Source organism: Balaenoptera borealis (genome assembly GCF_965194805.1).
Source record: "Balaenoptera borealis genome assembly, chromosome: 1".
Classification (NCBI taxonomy): Eukaryota; Metazoa; Chordata; class Mammalia; order Artiodactyla; family Balaenopteridae; genus Balaenoptera; species Balaenoptera borealis.
Genome location: NC_138860.1, coordinates 171,537,924 through 171,557,890, shown reverse-complemented (window position 1 = coordinate 171,557,890; position 19,967 = coordinate 171,537,924). Strand labels below are relative to the sequence as shown.

The window sequence follows — 19,967 nt, the reverse complement described above, 5'->3', positions numbered from 1 at the left end:
AGCTTAGGTCTGTCGGATCTGGTTTTGGCAGGATAGGACCACGCTATGCAGTAAGAGCCTTTTCCACGAGGCATGCTATGCAGGGAAAGTTAGAGAACATTTGAAATAGTTTCTAGACATCTTCACGGGTATGCACATTGAGTTTGCTAATGACTGAGTGCTTCTGGATAATCCATTTTCCCTCTTCTATATGGAGAGACTGTCAAAATTAAAAAAAAAGAAGAAAGGAATGTTCAATCTGCCTGACAGAAACATAACAAGAACATTTTTATAACAGGCCATTGGTTTTAAGAATGAGTCTTTAAAAATAGCCCGTTTCACGATGGGGAAAAAGAATCAATTTCAGTGAACATTTACAGTTAGTGAACCTGTGCTGTTCCTTCAATTCTTCATACCCTCTTCATACTCCTCTAGTTTGATTACCTTAACCTTTTACATAGTGGAAGTTACCATTATAATTCTAGCAAATATCTTTCTGTGCTGTTGTCTAACCATGAGCACGTATTGCTTTTATTTATTTATTTTTAAAGTCAACAGGTATTATCCAGTCAGTGGGATTACAGGATTATTTTTATTTTCTTCATATTAAAAAAACTAATGCTTTAAAAAAAATGTATGTCACCTTTGAGTAAAACCTGTGACATGTATACAGTGGAATACTGTGAAACTATTAAAAATAATGAGCTGGATATTTATGAAAAAATGTCCAATATATCTTAAGTAAATAAAGGCATTTAGGTGAAGGGATTAATTATGACTGGACAGATTAGAGAAATTCTGATGGAAAACATGGCATTTGGGCTGGACCTTGAAGGAGGATTAGAATTTCAGTAGGTGGAGATGCAGGTATAGGGTATTACAGAGACAGAAGCAAGGAAGGGCAGGTTCTTTTAGGAAATAGCAAGTAGTTGCAGGTGGGACCTGTGGGAAAAGAGACTAGTATTCTAGTCACTCTAGTAGGGTGAGGGCAAATCACAGCCAGGCTGAGGTGCTGTGGGGAAGGAGTTTGGATTTTATAGTGTAGCAACCATGGAGCCTTTAAAAGTTTGATCTTTCAACTAAACGAAATAAATGAATAAAAGAATGGCATGATTAAATCTTTCTTTTAGGAAGATAACTTTTGTAGCAGGAGGGGCTGGAAATAGTGGCGGGCTATTTGTAATATTCTTGAGTGAATTAGAGCCAGGACAGTAAAAATGGAAACAAATAGTTGTGGACATAGAATCAATAGGATTTGTCAACTGATTGGATTTAACTAATTGGGAACAAAAAGGGGAATAGAAGAATCCAAGGTTTTGAGTTTGAGAAAATAGAACTACATTCTTCCCTGCCTTCTTGAAGAAAGTACAGATGGCCCTCCATATTCTCAAATATGGAACCTGCAGATAGGGAGGATCGACTGTACTTTCATATAAGAGACTTGAGCACCTGTGGATTTTGGTATCCATGGGATACCCATACCCCGCAGATACTGAGGGACAACTGTATATGGAACTGAGTCATCCTTTTATTGGCGACTGTGGATTATTATGAACAATAATAAAGACCTTGATCTGTGTAGGATTTATTACCCCTACAAATGGTCAGGATTGCTATACCTTTGAACTTTTTGTGTGTCTCCTTCCTCGTTATACACTGTTATTTACTTTCAGTATGTACATCTAGTAGAATCATAACTTCTACCTTTAATTATACAAATAAGCTTATTAGAATTAGGCTTAAAAGAAAGGTAATGGACTCTGAATAAGGGCCAAGAGAAGCTTTCCTATATGATAGAGTAGTGTTTATTTTTTATTTATTTATTTTCTTTTTTCCTTTAACATCTTTTTTAAAAAATTTTAAAAACAACTTTTAAATTTATTTATCTATTTATTTATTTATTTTTGGCTGAGTTGGGTGTTTTGTTGCTGTGAGTGGGATTTCTCTAGTTGCGGCGAGTGGGGGCTACTCTTTGTTGCGGTGCACGGGCTTCTCACTGCGGTGGCTTCTCTTGTTGCGGAGCACAGGCTCTAGGCGCGTGGGCTTCAGTAGTTGTGGCACGTGGGCTCAGTGGTTGTGGCTCGCGGGCTCTAGAGCGCAGGCTCAGTAGTTGTGGCCCATGGGCTTAGCTGCTCCGCGGCATGTGGGATCTTTCCAGAGCAGGGCTCGAACCCGTGTCCCCTGCATTGGCAGGCGGATTCTTAACCACTGCGCCCCCAGGGAAGCCCTCCTTTAACATCTTTATTGGAGTATAATTGCTTTACAATGTTGCGTTAGTTTCTGCTGTATAACAAAGTGAATCAGCTATATGCATACGTCTATCCCCATATCCCCTCCCTTTTGCGTCTCCCTCCCACTCCTCTAGATGGTCGCATAACACCGAACTGATCTCCCTGTGCTATGCAGCTGCTTCCCACTAGCTAGCTATTACATTTGGTAGTGTGTATATGTCGATGTTACTCTCTCACTTCGTCCCAGCTTACCCTTCCCCCTCCCCGTGTCCTCAAGTCCATTCTCTACATCTGTGTCTTTATTCCTGTCCTGCCCCTAGGTTCATCAGAACCATTTTTTTTTTTTTAGATTCTCTATATATGTGTTAGCATACGGTATTTGTTTTTCTCTTTCTGACTGACTTTGCTCTGTATGACTGACTCTAGATCCATCTACCTCACTGCAAATAACTCAATTTCGTTTCTTTTTATGGCGGAGTAATATTCCATTGTATATATGTGCCACATCTTCTTTATCCATTCATCTGTCGATGGACACTTAGGTTGCTTCCATGTCCTGGCTATTGTAAATAGTGCTGCAATGAACATTGTGGTACATGACTGTTTTTGAATTATGGTTTTCTCAGGGTATATGCCCAGTAGTGGGATTGCTGGGTCATATGGTAGTTCTATTTTTAGTTTATTAAGGAACCTCCATACTGTTCTCCATAGTGTCTGTATCAATTTACATTCCCACCAACAGTGCAAGAGGGTTCCCTTTTCTCCACACCCTCTCCAGCATTTATTGTTTGTAGATTTTTTGATGATGGCCATTCTGACTGGTGTGAGGTGATACCTCATTGTAGTTTTGATTTGCATTTCTCTAATGGTTAGTGATGTTGAGCATCTTTTCAAGTATTTGCTGGCAATCTGTATATCTTCTTTGGAGAAATGTCTATTTAGGTCTTCTGCCCATTTTTGGATTGGGTTGTTTGTTTTTGTGATATTGAGCTGCATGAGCTGCTTGTATATTTTGGAGATTAATCCTTTGTCAGTCGCTTCATTTGCAAATATTTTCTCCCATTCTGAGGGTTGGTTTTTCGTCTTGTTTATGGTTTCCTTTGCTGTGCAAAAGCTTTTAAGTTTCATTAGGTCCCATTTGTTTATTTTTGTTTTTATTTCCGTTTCTCTTGGAGGTGGGTCAAAAAGGATCTTGCTGTGATTTATGTCATAGAGTGTTCTGCCTATGTTTTCCTTTAAGAGTTTTATAGTGTCTGGCCTTACATTTAGGTCTTTAATCCATTTTGAGTTTTTTTGTGTGTATGGTGTTAGGGAGTGTTCTAATTTCATTCTTTTACGTGTAGCTGTCCAGTTTTCCCAGCACCACTTATTGAAGAGGCGGTCTTTCCTCCATTGTATACTCTTGCCTCCTTTATCAAAGATAAGGTGGCCATATGTGCGTGGGTTTAGTGCTGTTTGTTTTAACTCCTATGGTGTCTGAGGTTTTAAGATGAAGACCTTAGGTTAATAAGGTGTTAAGTGTGCTTGAAGTATTTTCTATATTTACAGAATATCCTGGTTTATAAATAGGTTATACCTTAATAAATAATTAATAAAACCATAATTTGGAGATTAGTTCTCTTTTCCCATAAACAATGTGTTAAATTGGTTGAGTGACAGACTTGTTGAATGAAGGAGATAGTAGCACACTAAAGCTAGAGAACACTGATTTAATGATTTTAAACCAGGCTAGGAATCAGAGCACCTGGTTTATGGTCCCAGCTCTACCATCCTAGGATCTTGAATAGGTCATGTTACTCCTCTGAGATTATCTTTTTAGATAAAATGGGGATAATATCTGTTCTATCTACTTCATAGGATGAAGTGACATAACACTGTTGACTGCTGAAGTTGTGTCTTTCCGTGTGTGTTAATGTGTAATACATTTCTCAAGAATATGTATATTAATGTTTACGTCATGACATATTTTCATGAAGGAAAAATAAAAAATTCAACTTTATACTAGTGTAAATTACTAAATACTCAAGTTCGAGTCTCCCTTTCCAGATCCAGATCCAGATCCAGATCCAGGAGTTCAATATATCTTGAGAGTGCTTTTAAATCTTTAGAGGAAACTCTCATCAGTTTGCTCTTCTTTTGTGAGGAGAGCAGACTGGTTCCACCTCTGTATAAATCATATAATGTGTTGCCTTTGTGTCTGGCTTCTTTCACTTAGCATAATGTTTTCAAGGTTCACCTATGTGGTAGCATGTATCAGTACTTCATTTCTTTGTACTGTTGAATAATATTCCACTGTATAGATATATACATACAACGTTTTGTTTATCCATTCCTCAGTTGATGGACATTTGGATTGCTTCTACTTTTTGGCTATTATGAGTAATGCTGCTGTGAACATTCATGTACAAGTTTTTGTGTGAACATGTTTTCAATTCTCTTGGGTATATACCTAGAAGTGCTGAGTCATGGTAACTGTGTTGAACTTTTTGAGGAACTTCCACACTGTTTTCCACAGTGGCTGCACCATTTTACATTCCTACCAGCAAAGTATGAGGGCACCAGTTTCTCTACATCCTCAACAACACTTGTTGTTTTCTGTTTACTTATTTATTTTATTATTTTTATAATAGCCATCCTAGTAGGTATGAAGTGGTATTTCATTGTGGTTTTGAGTTGCATTTCCTTAATGACTGGTGACGTTGAGCATCTTTTCATGTACTTGTTGGCCATTTGTATATCTTCTTCGGAGACTTGTCTATTCAAATCCTTTGCCCATGTTAAAATTGGTTTATTTTTCTTTTCATTGTTGAGTTGTAAGAGTTCTTTATATATTCTGGAGACTAGACCCTTATTAGATATATATTTGTAAATATTTTCTCCCATTGTGTGGGTTGTCTTTTCACTTTCTTGATGTTGTCCTTGAAAGCACAAAAGTAAAACTTTTGAGGAAGTCTAATTTATTTTCTCCTTGGTTACTTGTGCTTTAGGTGTCATATCTAAGAAACCCTTGCCCAATCTAAGGTCATGAATATTTACACCAAGTTTTCTTCTAAGAGTTTTATAGTTTTGGTTTCTATATTAGGATTTGATGCATTTTGAGTTAATTTTTGTGTATGGTGTGAGATAGGGGACCAGATCCATTCTTTTGCATGTGGATATCCTGATATTATTGTTGGGGCAGTTATTCTATCACTAAACATATAGGAATCACATATTTTAAAAATTCTAAGGTACTACCAGAAATGTGTTATAAGAGAAATGGCTATTTACTTTTGCACGCCATTAACTTCTGTTCAGCTTTTCTCTCTGTTAATAATACCAAGATATTTAAAAATCTAGGTTTTTATTTGACATAAATCATCAGCTAAAGGCAAGTCATGTTTCTATTTTGTATTCTCATGAAAAGGAAAGAATGACATGTTACTGATACATAATAAAGTATATTGACTGGTCCTGAGAGAGTTAGGCCCACACTGTTCCACTGGCCTGTCATTGTTGGACTCCAAGTACAAATATTATGCTATGTTTGTCAGTAACTAGAATTGATAATCTTTTGAAACCCTATCTCTTTTTATTTGGTATTAAATGTTTTTATGTTATTTTGATATTTGCTTAATCTGTTCATGTAGACTGTATTAAAATATACTGAATTCTGAAGCAGTATATTTTTAAGAGAAAGTATACTTATGACAATACCATGAAACCTACTTACTATAGATATATTAAGATGTATACATATAAAATAGATAACGTAGTATAGATATAAAACCATATTCCACTTTAATGTAGCAGAATGAATTTACTAACTAATACACCTGTCATTTATATAATTTACAAATGTAATATGTAAAACTTAATCTAATTTTTCTGTCGGAATGATAGCTGACATTTATATGTATTTCTTATTTAATCCTAACAACAGTCCTCTGAGTTCATTACTATTTTTCAAATGAGATGACAGAGGTTTAGAGAAATTAAGTAATTTGTTCAAGTTCCCAGTTTAGAGGAAGCAGAGCTGGGATTAGAACTCAGGTCCATCAGAATTCAAAGCCCATTGCTCCTCAGTTGAGGTCCTCATGACTTTTGTTTGTGTAACTGCTAGAGCATTTATTGCTCACAGTCTATGTTGAACTGTCAATAGTCGGTTATGGGTTTCTTTTGCCACAGATTCCTATTTTTTTTTTTTATTAGGTAAAATTAAATAAGTGTTGGCCCAAATAAAGGTGTTTTCTATTCCTTTGTTTAAAGTTTTAGGCATTTATTTGTTTTACTTTTAACGGATGACCTTGGGAGTCTTAGATATCTTTGTGTTCTTTGTACCTTGTACTTGGTAGGTGGCAGTAGCATTTATTGAATTAAATCGTAATAGGATTCTTGACATTTAAATAAATCAGTTTTCATTAGGTAGAAAAGTTTCAAAAGTAAAACAGCTTTTTAAAAGGAAGTAACAAAAACAACCCACAACCAATACTCCTCCGTCTTTCGAAGTGCTAATGCCTATTCTGTTAGCACGAATGGGAAACAGTTGACTATTGGGAAATGCCATTGGATCTAGAAAGCCTGATGAGGGCTACAAGCTGCAGTCAGTAAAATCTGAATTGTGTGTGTGTGTGTGTGATTTTAATTTTGCGTGACTGACTAAATAAAATGCAAATATGAAAGAATCATGTCAACTTGCTGGGAATAATGGAGAAAAAACATGGAACTGAGAGCCTGAGTTTGGGTTTGGGCTTTGTCTCTAATTAGCAGTAACAGCCTAATTGTATGTCTGTGCTCCTTGAGGAGAATGGATCAGGAGGTTCTTAACCAATTGTTGGGAAGTTTTGTTTTTGAAGATTTCTGAGGAGAAGGTCAGATTCTTTCATCAGATTCTCATGACAACAAAAAGATTAAGAATCACTCAACTAGATGATTTATGAGTTCTGATTGAGGTTTAACATTCTCTGATGCTTCATTATAATCCTGGTTAGATCAGTTTACATATCCAAGGTTAAGTATATACATTTGTTGTGTTTACACTCAAGATTGTTTTTGAAAACTCAGAATGACTTTAGCAGCTTTATACTATTTTGGTTGTCCTGTAGACTCCTTAACATGTCTAAAAACAGAATAACCATCTTTCACTTTAAACGTATTTCTTCTTTTAAACTTGTACTTTTTCCATCTATTGCTTTGGTAAAAACCTGTGCATTAACCCTGATTTCCTTTCTCTCATGACTTACAGTCAGTCACCAAGGCCTGGCCACATTACTTTATGAATAATAATTGCTACCATAAAGTTAGTATTTACCAAGAGCAATTACTGTACTAAGTGATTTACATTTTCTCATTTAATCCTTGCAAAACACTGTGAAGTAGGGAAGATTTTACATATGGAGAAACTGAGGCTTAGATAAGTTAATTTGCCAAAGGTCATATTGCCAGTGAGTAGATTTTCTGACCCTAAGCTGGTTGTAACCCACTCTGTCAAACTGTCTTTCCTCAGTAGTTTTAGAATCCATTTACCTTTTCTGTTTCAACAATCTTGTCTCAGGCTATAATGATCTTTCATCAAGGCTGTTATGAGAGTTTTTCCTACTAGTCTCTTTGTTTCTGTTTCCTCCTATCTTCTCTTTAAGGATAGGAGCCACATCTAGGTTTTCAGCATGGTTCCTAGAATATTAGTTACTTAATTCTGGGAAAAAACCCCGTTTTCGATATTGTAAATCTCATTGGCCTCCAATGAGAATTTTCTAATACTGTTTAAAAATTTTCATATAAATAATACAGAGAAGCACTTTATAATTACTTTTACTTTTAAAAGAATTTTTTGGAAAGTGATTTCCTGATAGGGTTTCTTATAGGGTAATATTACTTAAAAGAATAGGTCTTAGTCCAGAGACTGTATCAAAGGGAAGAAGATGAATGAATCAGATGTAGAGATAGAGTGAGTTAACAGTGTTTCTGGGTATCTGATTTGGTTCATGATCCTCTTGGCAGCACTGACACACAACCTCAGTTTTTTTAGAACACATATGAATGAAGAATGACCTAGAGGTTAGGTAGGAATGGCTAGGTCTGCTTCTCTCTGGACTCAGACTCCTGGGAGCTGACCCAGAACTATATACCCTTAGGGAATCTGAGGTCATTGCCATTTGCCATCGATCCCCATCACTCTGATTTCCTTAGAGCGTTACCTTTGTTAGAGACTATCTGGACTACACAAGAAAATATTTGGAATAAACGAGCATTTTCAAGGTTTTGGCATATTAATTTCCTTTTGCTGCTAGGCAACACAGTAATTTTTTTTTAAAGTTAGTTGTTATTGTTATTCTTTTTTTAAAAATAAATAAATTTATTTATTTATTTATTGGCTGCATTTGGTCTTCGTTGCTGTGGGGGCTTTCTCTAGTTTCGAGCGGGGGCTACTCTTTGTTGCGGTGCGTGGGCTTCTCATTGCAGCGGCTTCTCTTGTTGAGGAACACGGGCTCTAGGCGCGCAGGCTTCAGTAGTTGTGGCCCGTGGACTCTAGAGCACAGGCTCAGTAGTTGTGGCACACGGGCTTAGTTGCTCCGTGGCATGTGGGATATTCCCGGACCAGGGCTCGAACCTCTGTCCCCTGAATTGGCAGGTGGATTCTTAACCACTGCGCCACCAGGGAAATCCCAGCAACACAGTAATTTAGCTGATTGTTTTGTAATTAAATTACAAAAACATTTTCCTATGAGCAAATGTTTTTCTTTAAAATAGTATTTGTAACTAAAAGAAACTTTAGCAGAGTAATACAGGGCCTTCCCTGGTGGCACAGTGGTTAAGAATCCGCCTGCCACAGGAACAAAGACGCAGACGTAGAGAACGGACTTGAGGACATGGGGTTGGGGGGGAGCTGGGACTAAGTGAGAAAGTAGCATGGACATATATACACTACCAAATGTAAAATGGATGGCTAGTGGGAAGCAGCCGCATAGCACAGGGAGATCAGCTTGGTGCTTTGTGACCACCTAGAGGAGTGGGATAGGGAGGGTGGGAGGGAGGCTCAAGAGGGAAGGGATATGGGGATATATGTATACTTATAGCTGATTCACTTTGTTGTACAGCAGAAACTAACACAACATTGTAAAGCAATTATACTCCAATAAAGATTAAATAAAAAAGAAAGCTTAAAAAAAAAAGAAAAGAATCCGCCTGCCAGTGCAGGGGACACAGGTTCGATCCCTGGTCCGGGAAGATCCCACATGCTAAGCCTGTGCTCTAGAGCCTGCATGCTGCAACTACTGAAGCCCACGGCCTAGAGCCCGTGCTCCGCAACAAGAGAAGCCACCGCAATGAGAAGCCTGTGCACCGCAACTGAGTAGCCCTCGCTCGCTGCAACTAGAGAAAGCCCGCGCACAGCAGTGAAGACCCAGAGCAGACAAAAATAAATAAGTATATGTAAATAAGCCTTTTGTATTCTTCTTGAGTGTGTCTGGAGTCTGTTAATTTCTTTATCCTTCGCCAAATGATGTGCGTACATCTTTTATCATGAGGAAAGTAGTTTCTGGCCTTTGAGCATATCAATATCAAATTTCTTTCATTTGCTCATTTATTTCTTCAACTGATATTTATTGGCGCAGCATTCTAGGTGCCAGGGATGCAGCAATGAACAAAACAGGCAAGATTCTTTGCTCCAGTGGAGTTTATATTCTAGTGGGGTAGATGGCCAAAAAGCAAATTAGTAAAAACTATATAGTATGTCCTTAAGGAGTAGTAATTACCACAGAGAAAACTAAAGTAGAAAAAGGAAAAGTCAAGTGCAGTGGGGGCTCCAGTTTTAGGTAGGGTGGTCGAGTAGAGCCTCACTGAGAAAGTGGTATTTGAGTAAAGACCCAAAGGAAGCAAGCCTGGTGGCTACCTGGGAAGCAGCTTTCCAGGCAGAGGGAACAGCAAAAACAAAGGCCGCAGTCAGAGTGTGCCAGCATGTTTAAGGAACAGTGGGAAGACCCGTGTGGCTGGAGCAGGGGAGGTGGTGGGAAAGATTCTGGCTTTTTTTTCTGAACGATATGAAATGTCACTGGAGGGTTTTGGGGGCAGTGGCTGGGATTTCCCATTCCATTTGGGTAGACCATGGTATTTGAATTAAAAGCGTCTTTCAGGATATTCGGTGTTAGCTTGAGGTCATTGTAGCTAAGATCATGTGCATTGTTATCCCCAGCTCCAGAGGAACTCTGATTTAGTTCATAGGGATTAGGCCTTATGACGGAAGTAGCATTGGCCTGAAGGTTTTAATGCCTATGTTCCTACCTCCCAGGCTTAGTTATTAGCCGAGTTAATAGTTAAGTTGTTTGTTATTAAAGTCACTATTAGCTGAGTGACCTTAGGTAAATGACTTTGCTTATCTTTTTTGAAGCTTAGTGACCTCATATTTCAATGAAAGATAGTTGATAAGTAAGGTATTTTTCAGTTGTAGATTTACATGATTTTTTAAAATTAATTAATTAATTAATTTTTGGCTGTGTTGGGTCTTCGTTTCTGTGCGAGGGCTTTCTCTAGTTGCGGCAAGCGGGGGTCACTCCTCATTGCGGTGCGCGGGCCTCTCACTATCGCGGCCTCTCTTGTTGCGGAGCACAGGCTCCAGATGCGCGGGCTCAGTAGTTGTGGCTCTTAGGCCCAGTTGCTCCGCGGCATGTGGGATCTTCCCGGACCAGGGCTCGAACCCGTGTCCCCTGCATTGGCAGGCAGATTCTCAACCACTGCGCCACCAGGGGAGCCCGACATGATTTTAATAGTGATACCAAACTAACTAAAATGAAGGGATAGCCATTTTAACACTGGGTTATCAGTCAGAAAACAAAAAATATATTCCTCTGTTGGATCATAAACTCGTTAAAGGCATGAATGAACTATGTCTTATTCATTTTTGTATCCCCTGAAGTATCTAGAAAGTGCTTTTATTTATTCAAAAATTACTTGAGTATCAATCGTGATAAACGCGAAGGATGTAAAGATTAGCAAGACAGATATAGTTGCTGCCTTTGTAAAACATTTTAAGCAAGCAATTACAATATAGCACAGTGTAATATATATGAAAATATTAGAACCACAAGGGTACACAAGAGGGATACTTAGCAAGGATTTGAAAAGTCAGAGAAAATGTACTCTTCTCCTTTTTTAAAACTGTGGTAAAATATACATAACATAAAATTTACCATCTTAACCATTTTTAGGTGTACAGTTCAGTGTCATTAAGTATATTGATGTTGCACAGCCATTACCACTATCCATTTCCAGAGCTTCTTTATCCCAAATGGAAACTCTACCCATTAAACAGTAACTTTCTATTCCTCCCTTCCCCGAGCCCCTGGTAACCACTGTTCTACTTGTTCTCTCCGTGAATTTGACTACTATAGGTACCTAATATAAGTGGAATCATATAATAGTCATCCTTTTGTGTCTGCCTTATTTTACTTAGATTAATGTTTTCAAGGTTCATCCATGTCATACTAGTATATATCAGAATTTCATTCTTTTTTAAGGCTGAATAATACTCCATTGCATATATACACCACATTTTATCCCTTCATCTTACTCTTGCCTTTATATTTAGATAACTATATAGTTTCTCCCTTCAGTCTCATTATCCTCCTGAAAAAAAAAATCCTCACTTCTTTTGGTGGATTATCTAAAGTTATGGTTTCTACAGAATGGCCATCATCAAAAAATCTACAAACAATAAATGCTGGAGAGGGTGTGGAGAAAGGGGAATCCTCTTGCACTGTTGGTGGGAATGTAAATTGGTACAGCCACTATGGAGAACAGTATGGAGGTTCCTTAAAAAACTAAAAATAGAACTACCATATGACCCAGCAATCCCACTCCGGGCATACACCCTGAGAAAACTATAATTCAAAAAGAGTCATGTACCTGCACTTTCTCTGCAAGGGTCAGAGCAAAGAGCCAGAGGTACTTACTATTCCTCCTGGTATTTGTCCCCAAGTGGCTTGCATATTCCCAGAGATTTCTGGAAAACACTGTAATTTTAGAATATATATTTTTTAATATTAGTAATATACTCTTTTTTTTGTAATTAAAAAAAAAAAAAGAGTCATGTACTACAGTGTTCATTGCAGCTCTATTTACAATAGCCAGGACATGGAAGCAACCTAAGTGTCCATCAACAGATGAATGGATAAAGAAGATGTGGCACATATATACAATGAAATATTACTCAACCATAAAAAGAAACAAAATTGAGTTATTTGTAGTGAGGTGGATGGACCTAGAGTCGGTCATACAGAGCAAAGTAAGTCAGAAAGAGAAAAACAAATACCGTATGCTAACACATATATATGGAATCTAAAAAAAAAAAAAAAAAAAAAATGGTTCTGAAGAACCTAGGGGCAGGACAGGAATAAAGACGCAGACATAGAGAATGGACTTGAGGACACAGGGAGGGGGAAGGGTAAGCTGGGACGAAGTGAGAGAGTGGCATGGACATATATACACTACCAAATGTAAAATAGATAGCTAGTGGGAAGCAGCCGCATAGCACAGGGAGATCAGCTCGGTGCTTTGTGACCACCTAGAGGGGTGGGATAGGGAGGATGGGAGGGAGACGCAAGAGGGAGGAGTTATGGGGGTATGTGTATATGTATAGCTGATTCACTTTGTTATAAAGCAGAAACTAACACACCATTGTAAATCAATTATACTCGGATAAAGATGTTAAAAAAAAAATAAAGTTATGGTTTCTAGACTCCTCATCATTCTGGTCATTGGATACACTCGGTTTGGTTAATGTCCTGCTTAAATTGCAGTGCTCAGAATGAAACAGTATTCTGTGGTTAACTATAAGGAATGCGGTGGCTCAATTATTTCCATAATCTGGATACCACACTTTTATCAAAATATGTTAATCTTTTTAGAAACCACATTGCATTTTTGGCTCATAAGAAATTTTAAAAAAAATGCTACCAAGTTAAGTTGCCCTCATAATATAATTATGTAATTCTTTTAAAATTTATTGTAAAATATTTAAGAACTAGAAAGAGATAAACATTACCCAATTTACAAAGTAGAGCATAACTGATACAGCTGAGAGTTCCTGTGGTACCTCTCTCCAGTCTCATTGCTCTCCCTGTCTCTGGAGGTAACCGCTCTTCTATATTTTGTGATTGTGCATTTCTTTATACTTTTGTTACCTGTGTGTTTCTAAGCAGTTTATATGATATTGTATGTTTTTCAATTTTATGTAAATAGTTTTACACAAAATATATTCTTTAATATGCTTTTTTCATCAAACATGACATTCATCTATGTTCATACGTGTAGTTCTAGTCCATTTTCACTGCTGTAGTTTCCATCCTATGAATTTATTATTAATGACTTCATCTGTTCTCTGATTCATGGCTGTTTATTTCCACATTTTTTTCTTTGTAATTATTTTTCAAGCTTCAGTGTGGAAACCTTACCTTGCTTTTAAATTTCACCTTGTTGGTTTTGGTCCGTCTTTCTACCTTGAGATATTTTTGAACTCTGATTCAGTCATACTAGCTGTGAATTTCATGAGGACCCATGGTTTATTAGTGAATCTTAGATCCAATTCGGCAAGTTACTTCTGAACTTTGAAATAAGATTTTTCTGGGACTGAAGAAATAAACACATTTTAACATGTGAGGTTACTAGCCTGAATTATCTTTGATTATAAACCCTTCCTTATATTGTTTGGTTTGAAAGAGCACAGTTAATTTTGTCTCTGACACATGTTAACAATATTCTGTTTTTCTCGCAAGCTGTAGTCTGAATTTGACCTTCTTTTTTTTCTCTCTTTCCTCCCCCCTCCTTTCTTTTTTGCCATTTTTAGAAGTTTTGTTTTGTTTTGCTTTGGGTTTTTTTTTTTCTCCATCCTTTGGTGGGGTTCAGCCTTTTGATCATTTTTGTAAGTAGTCCTTTGGAATGCTATTTTTAAAACTTCATCATATATTCCTGTAATCTCCCTGCTGTTCATGACTGTGTCTTTAATACTTTCCTCATGTTTTCTAAAAATTTCTGATTGTGTAGAGAAAATTTCACTGCAATATCCCCAGGGCCTAGAAAAGAATCTGGCACTTGATATATATATGTGAAATGTAATGAATGAACTTCACTTTCTAGAATTGCCTTATCCTTACAAGTTCTATATGCTTGTAGAATCCTTGACCATGCAATCATGCCTTACTTTTGTTTAAGTGTTTAAAAAATTTGTTTATTATAAGCTTACATATTTGACTATGACCTACCTCTTTTCTCAGTATAAAAACTTTGTGGGGAATTCCCTGGCAGTCCAGTGGTTAGGACTCCACAGTTTCACTACAAGGGGCCGAGGTTCCATCCCTGGTTGGGGAACTAGGATCCCACCAGCCGCCCACATGGCGCGGCCAAAAAAAAAACCACAAAAAAAACCCACCAACTTTGTGAAATTATTACTTTCTGCCAAGTTTCCTGATACATTCATGTCACCAATAAATTATTCTTTATTGCTTAGAATTAAGTACACAATAATAGGGCACGTCCTTTTTGAGAGAGAAAAATGTCATCAAGCATAGTCAATAATTTTCTTGAATGCTTTTAGCAAATAGTGGGTCATTTGAAATAGTCCGTCATTACTGAATCTTGTTTCTGTGCCAAACAGTGTGAGAAAGCATTTTATCTTCTGGTAGACTGTAGTATATTTTTCACATTTAACAATAGTGGGAGACAACCACAGCCTATTTTCCAGTCTTCACAATGTCTGCTAATGCAACCCATGATCCAATGTTAATTTCTATTCATACTTATACTCTAATCAGATGTTAATTATTATACCCTAGTTTTCTGGTTAAAGTGAAATTTACTAGTATAATAAATCTTAGGGAATTTCTTGAGTTTAAAATTAGTAAGTATTGTTAGATTGAATTGGCTCTAAGATAATAAAATAAGAACAAGAGTGTAAGAAAAGTTCCATAGGCTTAGCTAAACCCCCTGGGTAGCTAGAAATTTTCAGGTTTTATTTGTATTTACCTTGAGATTTTTGATGCTGTTAAATAGTTCTCCTCCTTTTCTGTTACATTTTCAGACTAAACTGTTACTTCGTTTTTGGTTTTCCAAAAGAGTTTATATGAATACAACACTTTATATGAATAACAGTATTAAAGCTTTTGATCTCTACTTGTAAAGAAAGAGAATGGTCATTATATTGGTGTGATTTATCTGAAGGTCACTTATCTAACAGTCTCAACTAGTTACAATGTAATGGGAACCTCAAAGTAGGCTTATATTTGAAGGGCTAAAATAGATTTCACAAAATCCATGTGTTAAATTATTCCAGTGAATAATGTGAAGCATTAGTCTTACTCTTTCTTTGCACTTCTTTTATTTTAGACACAATTGTAACACACTTGGCAATTTGTCTTCCTAGTCAATGGTAGATTAACAAACAGCAGATTAGAAAAGGAGATGTTGGAAGCTACTCATTGGCAGACCATCTTGACATCAGCAAGAAATATAAGCTAATTCTGCAAATGAACAAACAGGAAAACTATTAAAGGCAGATATATACACACACACACACACAAAACCCCCACAGTACTCAGGTATCCATGTTGCAGAGCTCACCATCCTTATAGACTTTAAAATAGCCCTTGAGGACATTAGCGCTGCATAGTAATTGAGGTTCATAATGATGACTAAGTCAATAAAGGTTTAATATGTTCTATAGGTTTTTAAAATGAATCAAGGAAGCACATTATCCATTTAATAAAGGTTTCCATTCAGAATGGCTAAACTAACACATTTTGACAATTAAAGAGAGTAAAACTTAGTTCTGTGGGAAATGAATGTTTTGGTCTCACATCTTCCTCAGTGATGCGTAGTAATCACGGGGATAGTGCATTCTTCTGGGAGGGCCCAGGTGGTATACTTTCAGAGTATGTCTAGACATCATCTAAGTACAAGCTTGAATTCTATAGGGAAGTAGAGAGCATACAGTATTTGGTCTTCTTAGAAGGAGATGAGTAAGAGTTTGTTTATTTAAAAATATCTTTGAATGAGTTGATTCAATGGTGTTAGTCACCATGGAAATGACTTAAATTAAAAATCAAGTTGTTGAAAACAGCATGTTCATGCTGAGTGACATTCCTGATTCACTCAGTATGGCAAGTATTCTTTAACAGTCCACATAAGGAGTAGTTTAAGGTCCAAATAACTTTGGGAGGATGAAGGGAGAATCACAAAGAAGCTCTTTTGTATATTTTAAACTACCATTTATATATTTTACATAGATGGTTATCCTGTTTTTCTAGAAGTGCTAATTAGCATACTTAAATTGAGTTACAATGGAAAGACACTTTCCTGCATTTTGAGGAGATTGATTTTATTGGGAAACAAACTATTTTCTAGCTAATTTTCTGAGACTTCAATACTTGAACATTTGTTTCTTTCTGTATGAAGGAATGTTACTGGATTCTGTTTTCTGATTAGAGAAGTAAAATGGCCTTTTATCCTTTTTTTTCCCCCTTATTCTTCTAACCCAAATGGTAACTGACTTTATACTACAGCCTTTTAAAAAATAACCCAGTTGCATCACTATTCTAATGTCCCTTTTATTTTCTTCCTTACCTTCCTTTCTATCTGTAAAATCTTAGCATTGCATGGAACCTTAGAGGTCACTTAATGCAAGGACCCACTTAATGGAAGAACCCTTTCTCTGGCATCCATGACAGATGGTCATTCAGCTTCTGACTGAATATTTCCAGTGATAATAAGCTCACCATTCCCAAGCAGATCATTAAATTATTAGATATCTCAAATTATTAGGAATTTCTTCCTTTTATTTTGAAATGAAAACTGTGTCTTTGTAATTTCCACTGACTAATCTGAGTTTTGCTCTTAGGAATCACATAGAATGTGGCAGCTCTTGAAATTTGTGAGGGCAACAATCACTTCCCTGTTCTCTGTTTTCTTTTTCTAGGTTAAGTATCCCAATACCTTTCAGTTATTTACCTTATGACATGGTTTCAAATTCCATCATTATGTTCTATCTCTTCTTTGGACAGATTCTTTAAAACAGGTTTCTTTAAAACAGGGGTCCCCAAACCGCCAGACTGTGGACCGATCTCAGTCCCCATCCTGTTAGGAACCGGGTTGCACAGCAGGAGGTGAGTGGTGGGCAAGAGAGGGAAGCTTCATCTGCCGCCCCCCATCGCTCCCCATCGCTCCCCATCACTCGCATTACTGCCTGAACCATATCCTCCCGCCCTCCACCACCCCCACACCCCCGCCCCGTCTGTGGAAAAATTGTCTTCCACGAAACTGGCCCCTGGTGCCAAAAAGGTTGGGGACTGCTGCTTTAAAATAAACTGCCCAGAGCTGAATGTAAGATTTAAGATGTAATATAACTAATGAGAACTGAGCAATTGTAACTTTCCATGATCTTCTGGATGGAGAGTGTAGCCCAGGAGGTCAGGGACTATGTTTGTCTTTCTCACTGTTGTAGCCCTACTGCTTACCATATTGCCTAGAACACTGTAACATTCTCAGAAAATACATGTTGAAGAGTCAAATGAGTGCTTTGGTCATTGTAAGTCTAGAAATGAAGCTAAAGATTGTTAGCTGTTTTAGAATTTTACCTCTGTTGGAGTGTGTTCACTCAAGACCTTAACATTCTTTTCTTATGAACTGTTGTCAAATTGAATAACATCCATCCTGTATATGTATAATTGATATGGTTAAACCTAAGTTATTCTTTTTCCTTATATTTATCCATTTACTGAACAAATACTTATTGAATATCTATCACAGTGTTCTGTGCTAGGTACTAGGTTCTGTACTAGGTTCTGTGCTAGGTTCTGTGCTAGGTAGCAGCACAAGTTCAGTTCTAAGTACTAGGTATACCATGGAAGGGAAAACAGTCCTTCTGTCATGGATATTGCAGTGTGGTTGGAGGTGGTGGATTGGGGAAGACAGACACTGACAGATAAACAACAAGTATGTTCATATATATTGAGAGAAGTACTGTGAAGGAAATAAATAGGTACTGGCTAGAGAAATGGGGAAGGGACTTATGGGGAGACTTATGTAGATATTAGGGCAGTCAAGGAAGGTTGTTTTGAGGAGGAATTATTCAAGCTGAATCTTGAGGCATAAGAAGAAACCAGCCTTATTGAAGGGGTGGGGGTGTATTCCAGTCCAAGGAAATGGCATGTACAAATGACTTAAGCCAGGAGAGCACTTGGCTAGTATGACTATAGGATAGAGGCTAGGAGGAAAGTGGAACAAGGTGAGGGTGTTGAGATCATACAAGGAGAAGTGAAAGAGGCTTGCACAAACATGGTAGTGGTATAGAAGGTGAAAAGTAGACTGATTCTAATTCTGTTTTGGAGGTTATGGGATTAACAGATGGATTTGATCGGGAAGCGAAATGGAGAAGGCTGAGCCAAGGATGACACTTAGGTTTCTGGTTAGTGCTACTAGATGGTATGATTAAGCCAGTTACTGGGATAGGAAAAAGAGAATCAAGAGTTTAATTTTGGACATGTACTGAGATGCCTGTGAGATATCCATCTCTTTTCCCTTCTCTTTTCTACTTTGGTTCTATTGCTAGACCTCTTTTACTAAGCCATTTATCAGAGTGGGTCAAGGAAGTATGTTATAAAAATACCTTCGGGCTCAGACATGAAATTGCCTGTGTTATTGAGAAACATGCTAATGAGAATAAGCTAGAGAAACTAAGGGCAACCAGTAGCTCTTAAACCTTGGTTGCAAGGCTTTTCAAGTTTCTCTGCCCAGTATTGGTTTCAGCTTCCCTAGGGATTCCCATTGTGAATTTATTCACTGATAACCTGAATTTACCCAGTCATTTGTTGAGTTTCTCTCTGCTTCTAGTCTGTCCTGCCTCCACTTTGTTTATCCACTTCCCTGTTTAAAAACCTTCAGTGGTTCTCCTCTGCCTTCAGGATAAAGTCTGAACTATTTAGCATGATATTCAAGTCCTTTCATAATCTGTTTTCTTTGCCTGTCTTTCCCTGTCTCCCCATTCCATCTTCACATACACTCCATGGGAAGAGAAATATATGTACATGAATTGGGGACTTGAAATTGGTGGGAATAGAGGTGGTCTTGGCCAGATTGAAAGCCTGTCCATAAATTCTTAACAGATAGGAGTTTCCTCTCCCCCTCCCCCTCCTCCTTTTTGAAGTGTAGTTAATTTACAATATTGTGTTAGTTTCAGGTATACAGCAAAGTGATTCAGTTATATATATATATTTTTTTCTTTGGCTTATTTTCCATTATAGGTTATTAAAAGATATTGAATATAGTTCCCTGTGTTATACAGTAAATCCTTCTTGCTTATCTATTTTTTTTGTATAGTAGTTTGTATCTGTTAATCCAGTACTCCTAATTTATCCCTCCCTCACTTCCCTTTCCCCCCTTTAGTAACCATAAATTTGTTTTCTTTGTCCGTGAGTCTGTTTCTGTTTTGTATATAGGCTTATTTGTATTATTTTTTAGATTCCATATATAAGTGATATAATATTTGTCTTTCTCTGTCTGACTTACTTCCCTTAGTATGATATTCTCTAGGGCCATCCATGTTGCTGCAATATTTCATTCTTTTAGTGGCTGAGTAATATTCCATTGTATATTTATACCACATCTTCTTAAACCAATTGTCTGTTGATGGGCACTTGTGTTGTTTCCATGTCTTGGCTATTGTAAATAGTGCTGCTGTGAACATTAGGGTACATGTATCTTTTCAAATTAGAGTTTTTGTCTTTTCTGGATAGA

At 37.2% G+C, this 19,967-nt stretch overlaps 1 protein-coding gene and 1 long non-coding RNA gene across 33 annotated transcripts in view; both read left to right on the top strand.

The window, feature by feature from the left end:
- The window catches only part of EPB41 (erythrocyte membrane protein band 4.1), a 202,946-nt gene that overhangs the window by 54,161 nt on the left and 128,818 nt on the right, over positions 1-19,967 (top strand). The gene's annotated exons all lie outside the window — the stretch shown is intronic.
- LOC309608692 lies at positions 1,907-12,549 on the top strand. Its single transcript, XR_014233066.1, has 2 exons — positions 1,907-2,017; positions 2,076-12,549. It is a non-coding gene; the product is annotated as an uncharacterized lncRNA (long non-coding RNA).